General features: G+C 40.5%; 1 protein-coding gene across 2 annotated transcripts in view; it reads left to right on the forward strand.

The window, feature by feature from the left end:
* LOC136830321 (neurotrimin-like) overlaps positions 1 to 7500 on the forward strand; it is a 490166-nt gene that overhangs the window by 73689 nt on the left and 408977 nt on the right. The gene's annotated exons all lie outside the window — the stretch shown is intronic.

Here is a 7500-nt window from a genome sequence, read left to right on the forward strand (position 1 = left end):
CCTTCTTTACCCCTGGATTCGATCCACCACAGTCGTCTAACTACAGTGCTCATAGTTAGATCGACGGCGAGAGCTTCGAGTTTCCCCAAGATCGTTCCCGGGTGGGGGACAAGTAATTGAGGTCCGTTTTTTTTTTTTTACAGTTCATTGTTTCTTTGCTACCCTATGCAATGAATGAAGATCCTAGTTGTTAGTTGATCGAGGCGGTTTTCTACCTGGGTGAAATAAAAAGTTTTCTTTTAACTCTCTTTCTCTCTCTCTCTCTCTCTCAGAAAAGTATTGCTGTTATTTGCTCTCGCTATTATAACGGGGCAAAGAATCCCATCTGTTGGTGGAATAATAACAACACGATTATTGTAAATATCTATCTTCTGTAAACGAGAGAGAGAGAGAGAGAGAGAGAGAGAGAGAGAGAGAGAGAGAGAGAGAGAGAGAGAGAATTGAAAACATCAAATTATCTGTGGAAACCACTTGGTTAAAGGAGATTGCAGTTTCTCTTTATTAAAGAGAGAGAGAGAGAGAGAGAGAGAGAGAGAGAGAGAGAGAGAGAGAGAGCCTTGAGGCGTTACAAAACCACTGAATTTTATAACCCGTGAAAACTCCAGTCATTTTACGCCCAATAACAAACTTCCCCCACTCCACTAATGCCGTCAATATTCGGCACTGAATTCCACCCCATATGAACGCACCCATCTTTTCCCACCAACTGAACGCGTCCCAGAGACCATCCAATTGAAAGCGCCCGTCTGTGTATCCACCTGAACGCGCTAACCGCCCCCTCCCCCTCCCATATCCCCTCTGTCCATCAGAACGCGAAAACGATATCCTTCCGCGATCTGTGAAACAAACAGGACCTGACCACCGATGAATTACATGAATTACATGACCAATACCCGCGCCCGTCGCCGCCCTTACCGCCCTGGACCCTCCGGGGGCATTCTCGCCCTTGGGCGCGGAGGCCCCAAGGCTCATTCTCCTCCGGCGCGCCCGCCGCACGCACGGGCGCTCTTCCACCTTGTTTCTTTATGGTTCATTAACCGGCGATTCAGGCGTCGCCCGGCGCTCCCCGGCGGCGCAATGACCCTTCCGCCCGCTGAGCGGAAGGGCGGGTTTCCCTCGACGCCGCTCCGGATGGATTATAATTGCCAGCTGATTTATTGTATGTTGGGAACACCTCCACCGACCCTACCGCCAGGGGTGGGGGGGGGGATTCTGATCATTAGGGTTTTCATTATTTGCAATGTTGAGAGAGAGAGGGGGGGGGAGAGAGAGGGGTGCCCCTGGGGAAGGGAAGGGAGGCTAGTATTTAGCGGTTAGCATTAACACGGGGAAAACACAAATACGCCGTTATTTACAGGTATGACGCCCGGAGTAATTACGGCCCCCGTGTTCCGCAGGCGTAATTTAAGGCCGTGTGTAGCAGGGGAGGGGAGGAGGAAGGGGAGGGGGCATGAATGGGGAGGGGAGGTGGGAAGATCCGTACGTGCGTATGAGCTACCTGTGGAGTTCTCTCTGTCTCTCTCTCTCTTTCTCTCTCGCCTGGAGAGGATAAGAGCGGAGGAGGAGGACTGGTATAAGGAAGGGGGCGGGGGAGGTAAGGGAGAGGGGGAGGGTGGTGAGAAAGGGGGGAGGGAGGGGGTTAGCCCTCGAGTTATTACTCGATGAGCATCAAAGGGACGAGCGATCGCAGCGTGGTATCCACCAGCAGGAGGTCCCGAGTGGTGAGAGAGAGAGAGAGAGAGAGAGAGAGAGGGGAGGAGGGCGGTTGAGGAAGGGTCAGCTGGTGGGAAATACCTGTGATGGAATGTAAACAAAAAAAATTTTCTTATTTCGCTGATTACTCCTGCAGATTAATCTCATCTGTTCTTTACGCTCTTCGTATTTTACTTACCTCTCCTCTCTCTTGCTTTCCTCCTATTCTTTGACTTCCTTTCGTATTCTTCTTTTTTTTTATTGTTTTGTAAGTTTTTCTTCCCTTTTCCTTTCGCTTAATTATTCTTTCCATTCTTTTCCATTATTTATTATCATTTTCTTCTTATCCTCATTTTCTCCCCTTCTTTTCCTTCGCTAACCAAAATAGAAGAGCAATAAGATAAAAACAAGGAATAAGCAAAGGAAGCGCTAAAAGAAGAGACGAGCGAATATAAAAATAAATAAAATACAACAGACAAACGTAATTATTGAAGATAATATCACGTCTGGTAATTAACTGGGTGGGTTACCATCAGGACCAACATCTCCAGTGACCATCTGTACGGGCCGTTACTAACCAAGTCTCCTGGGATGAAGCTGCGAGCCTCACGCCCTTTTCTTTAGGATCCTGATAACAAGGTACCCATGCCCAGCTGGGCAGAACGGTGGGCAGCAGGCAGAGATCAAATCACGGATGTGAATACTTTTTCCAACTTCAGCAAGTATTGCTATTAGGGTGAGGGTGCTAGCCCCACACCCTGCATCACAGATTTGAAAGGGGTTTATGGTTCGGCAGTGCTAAAAGATAGCGTTGTGGTCACCCATCCACTTACTGTCCAGAGATGCAAGATAGGAGAGGCGGCATCACTAACTTATAGAAATTAAAATACAGATATTTCTCCACTGACGGAAGATTGTACAATACCAATGAATGAAACATTTTGTTGTAAACAATGAGATACTCGATTCCTTTGTCCTATTTCACGGAAGATCACACTTGTTCTAGCATTGAGAGAGAGAGAGAGAGAGAGAGAGAGAGAGAGAGAGAGAGAGAGAGAGAGAGAGAGAGAGAGAGAGAGAGAGAATTCAAAAGCTCACTTCCTCCTATATTTCTATTCGTATATTGTAATAATCACTCGTCTTTCTCCAGACTGCTCTAAATCAAGAAGCTCGTGCTGGCATAAGGCCACACCTTAACACAAACCCACAACAAAAAAAAACTAGATTCTTTTGCATTTTATTCCTCGTCCTAACTGAAGATGCTAGACTGTATTTGAGAAACAGATGTGTAGGTTGAAAATATTATATGGATTTACCTGTACTATCTAACTAAGATTGCAACATTTATAGTGTTGTTGATGAGAAGTTGTGGAGAGAGAGAGAGAGAGAGAGAGAGAGAGAGAGAGAGAGAGAGAGAGAGAGAGAGAGAGAGAGAATGAAGTTATTATTGCCGTGGCAAGAATAATCGTCAGCAATAATGTAATTAATAAAAATGTAATTAAGTTGCACACATATATATAAACTCAAAATTATGTTGACCATAGTTCACACAAAGAAACTTGTTTATTTTGTAAATTACACACACACACACACACACACAGAGAGAGAGAGAGAGAGAGAGAGAGAGAGAGAGAGAGAGAAATTTCCACCGAAAACAAGCGCGTGAACACACTCCCCCCCTTACCCAGTAAACTCACGGCCCAAACACGCCACTTTTCGGCATTCAACCCGCGGCTTGCAAATTTCACATTTTGTCAATATAATTTTTCCTCTCTCTCTCTCTCTCTCTCTCTCGTAATTGAATTTCAAAGGAATAATAATCAGCAGTGTGGGATTCGCCTCGTACAGAAAAAACACCGGATAATAATACTATTTATTATCAATAATATTACCTTTAAAAGGACTTAATCTCGTTACTCGAATTACACGCATCATGGCGGCGCTGTTTGCCAGCGAATAATAACAGGAACGGGGCGTAATAGATTCGTCATTTCTTTTTATTTTTGGGGGGGAAATGGAGGGGAAGAGAAGCGTGGAAGAAGAAGAAGAAGAAGAAGAAGAAGGAGGAGGAGGAGGAGGAGGAGGAGGAGGAGGAGGAGGAGGAGGAGGAGGAGGAGGAGGAGGAGGAGGAGGAGGAGGAGGAGGAGGAGGAAGAGGAGGAGGAGAAGAAGAAGAAGAAGAAGAAGGAGGAGGAGGAGGAGGAGGAGGAGGAGGAGAAGATGACGAAGAAGAAGAAGAAGGAGGGGGAGGAGGAGGAGGAGGAGAAAGGAAGAGGAAGAGGAAGAAGATGAGGAGGAAGAGGAAGATGAGGAGGTGGAAGAGAAAGGAAGAGGAAGATGAGGGGGAAGAGAAAGAAAGAGGAGGAGGAGGAGGAGGAGAAGAAGGCGGAGAGAATGAGAATGAATAAAGATGAATAACGAGGGAATGAAAAAAAAAGAATGAAAATGAATAAGGAAAAAGGAGTTAATAAAAGACTGGATAGGAAAATTAAACGTGAAAAAAAAGCGAAGAGAGAGAAACTAATAATAAGGAGGGAGAAAAAGAGGGAAGAAAGGAGGAAGACAAAGAAGACGATGACGGAAGAATGGAGAAGACAATAAACCGTAAATAAAGCGAAGAGACAGAAACTAGACAATAAGAAGGAAGACACAGAGAAGACAAGTGGAAGAAAAAGGAGATGCTGATTCGGAAAGAGGAAGGAGTAGATAAAGAGTGGGAAGAAAAGAAACTTAAATAAGAGAGATTGAGGAACCAGAAAAGGGAAGATGAAAATAAAGAATAATAATGAAATAAACTAAGGAGAGAGAAAAAAGACTAATACAAAAATAACGGTGAAAGAAACAGTAAAAATGAGAATAAATATAAGAAGGAAGTAATAAGATAAGAAGAAGGAGACGCAAGGAAAAACTAGAAAAAAAAATCCCTACACACTAGCAAACATTTCCTAACGACGGAAGCCAACGATAATTATATCTGGGCAAAATATAAAAGCCAATTAAAGTCCACTGCTTCATTATTGGAACTAATTAATCGATTATGCTGTATTCCGACGGTAAAATGAATTTAGGGCCCAAGGTCTTTCGCGCTAATGAGCCGCCCGATGATATGTACTAATACGGTGGACACGCTATGGCAGGCTCTATTTGTGCGTTGCGTATGTCTGTTTGGTGGTAGGAGGCTGCTCTTAGAGTGGATGCGTAAACCTGTGTTTAAGAGAGTGTTCTATATATTCATTTGCAGAATTGTCTCAACCAATGGATTCAGTTAAACTCTACGGTAAACACTTCAATTACACGTACAGGATACCTTCTAAACTTGTCACAGAACTCTACGGTACATGAAACCCATATTTCAATTACCTGTCTAAGAGACCCTTTAACTCTGTGGTTCTTAACCTGGGGACACAAGCCCTAGGGAAAAATTAAAAATTATCTAATTATATTCGTTATTCTCCTAACAAGAGTCGCTAAGAAGCAGTGTCAAGTATCTCACTAATTCGTTCCTAAAAGAATAAAACACCTCTTTCTCTTTTTTTTTTTATTTTCCTTTAGATCTGAGAAGGAATTTTACTCAAAAATTTTAGGGGGGGCGTGGAGGGAAGGACCAACTCTTAAAGGAGGCGTGGTAATAAAAAGGTTAAGAACCACTACTTTGAATTGTCATAAATATAGTGATTTTGTTAAATTCTACGGACATGAAACCCATATTTCTGCTAAATGTCGAGGATTACCTTAAATTGTTATATATATATATATATTGATTTTACTGAACTCTAAGTTACCTGAAATCCATATTTCAATTACAAGCTTAGGATGCCCCTAAATCCTGACATATATTAATTTTGTTCAACTCTACGGTACAAGAAACCCACATTTCAATTACATGTCTAAAATACCCTTCAATCTCATTATAGATATGTCGGTTTTGTTAAGCTCTACAGTACATGAAACCCATATTTCAGTTACATATCGAATATACCCTTCAATCTTGTCATCAAGATTTCGATTATATTAAACTCTACAGTGCATGAAACCCACATTACAATTAAATGTCTAATCGTTTTCTTTTAACGTGCTTTTATTCCCATTTTTGTATGGGGTAAGCACGATGCCTTCTTTTGAAGGACTTTTTGATTTGGCTTTGGGGTAGACCTGTGGTCAATATACCCTTCAAATATCAATATTTCGATTTTGTTAAACTCTACGGCACATGAAACCCACATTACAATTACATGATTACCTTTCAATTTGTGATAAATATATAGATTTCTTAAAGTCTAAGGTGAACAAACTCCACATTTTACTTACATGCTTCTATTGCCCATCAAATCTGGTTTCCTAAATGCTTTCACTATTTGTTTTTATCTTATACATTTCCTTTTAATATAACTTTCACTTAACTAAAGTTTCACAGCGTGCCCACACCCCTGTCATTCGTCATTATTTTGGATGAAAGAAATCGAGTATCAAAAGTATCAAAATTATTTCAACATGTTAATCTCACATTATAGAAAAAGGCTTAACACGTGTATATATATATATATAAAATATATATATATATATATATATATATATATATATATATATATATATATATATATATATCTGAGAGAGAGAGAGAGAGAGAGAGAGAGAGAGAGAGAGTTCATTTCTGATAAAGACACCTAGATTCCTTTTGACCAAACCTGCGTATCAGAACACGTTCTCACTTATTCATGCAAAGCCTTTGAATTTCAATGACCTTTTCCACCGAAAGTCTTCAAATGCTACATAGACCTTGTGTCAAGATAGAGCCCCTTATCGAAGATAACTCTGAGGAACCGTAAGGTATTATTATTGGTTAAAAATAAAACCAAAGAATGATTTGTTTCACGGAAACTTCTCGTTCAGCGAAACCATTTTTCGTCAAAGACATGGAGGCACTTTGCCGTTTCATCTCACACAGATTTATTGATTATTGATTATTCCGTCTTACATCAAAATTTTATACATATCTGTCCTTAGAAGAGAATTTGGAATCTGAATTCTTCAGAATTTTCGGACAATCTTTTTAAGCTCCAAACTTTTTTCGGTTTTATTTTTTTAATGACTGACGTGTCAGTTCCTGGAAAGTGACATTCCAAATTCTAAAATGTTTCAAAGGACATGATTTGGTTAAGTTATAGATTATCTCTCTCTCTATCTCTGTTCTATCTCAATTAAGCAATCAATATTTATCATCTTTTTTATATTAGCATAACCTCAACTCTCTCTCTCTCTCTCTCTGCCTCTCTCTGTCTCTGTCTCTCTCTGTTATATCCCAATTAGGCAATCAACAAATATCATCTTTTTTATAGTCGAATAACCTCAAATCCCCTCTCTCTCTCTCTTTCTCTCTCTCATGAACACCAACTTTCTCACTCTATTGATAGCCCCCTCTCATTATTAAATATGACATTAGATTAATACCATCCCTCATATTCTTTCTCTCTCCTATCTAATTACAGGAATCAAGGAATTACACGTCAACATTTCATTTCTCATGCTATATATAATACGAATGTCTTTCTCTGTTATCTCTTTATCTCTACCCTAACTAAATCCGTATCTATCTATCTATCTATCCATCTATCTATCTATCTATCTCTCTCTGTCTATCTATCTATCTGTCTATCTATCTCTCTCTCTCTCTCTATCTATTTATATATCTCTCTGTCTATCTATCTCTCTATCACTCTATCTCTCTCTCTCTATCTCTGTATCTACCTATCAGTTATCTACCTCTCTATCTATCTATCCCTAAATCTATCTCTCTATCTATCTATATATC

Source organism: Macrobrachium rosenbergii, chromosome 46, assembly GCF_040412425.1.
Source record: "Macrobrachium rosenbergii isolate ZJJX-2024 chromosome 46, ASM4041242v1, whole genome shotgun sequence".
Classification (NCBI taxonomy): Eukaryota; Metazoa; Arthropoda; class Malacostraca; order Decapoda; family Palaemonidae; genus Macrobrachium; species Macrobrachium rosenbergii.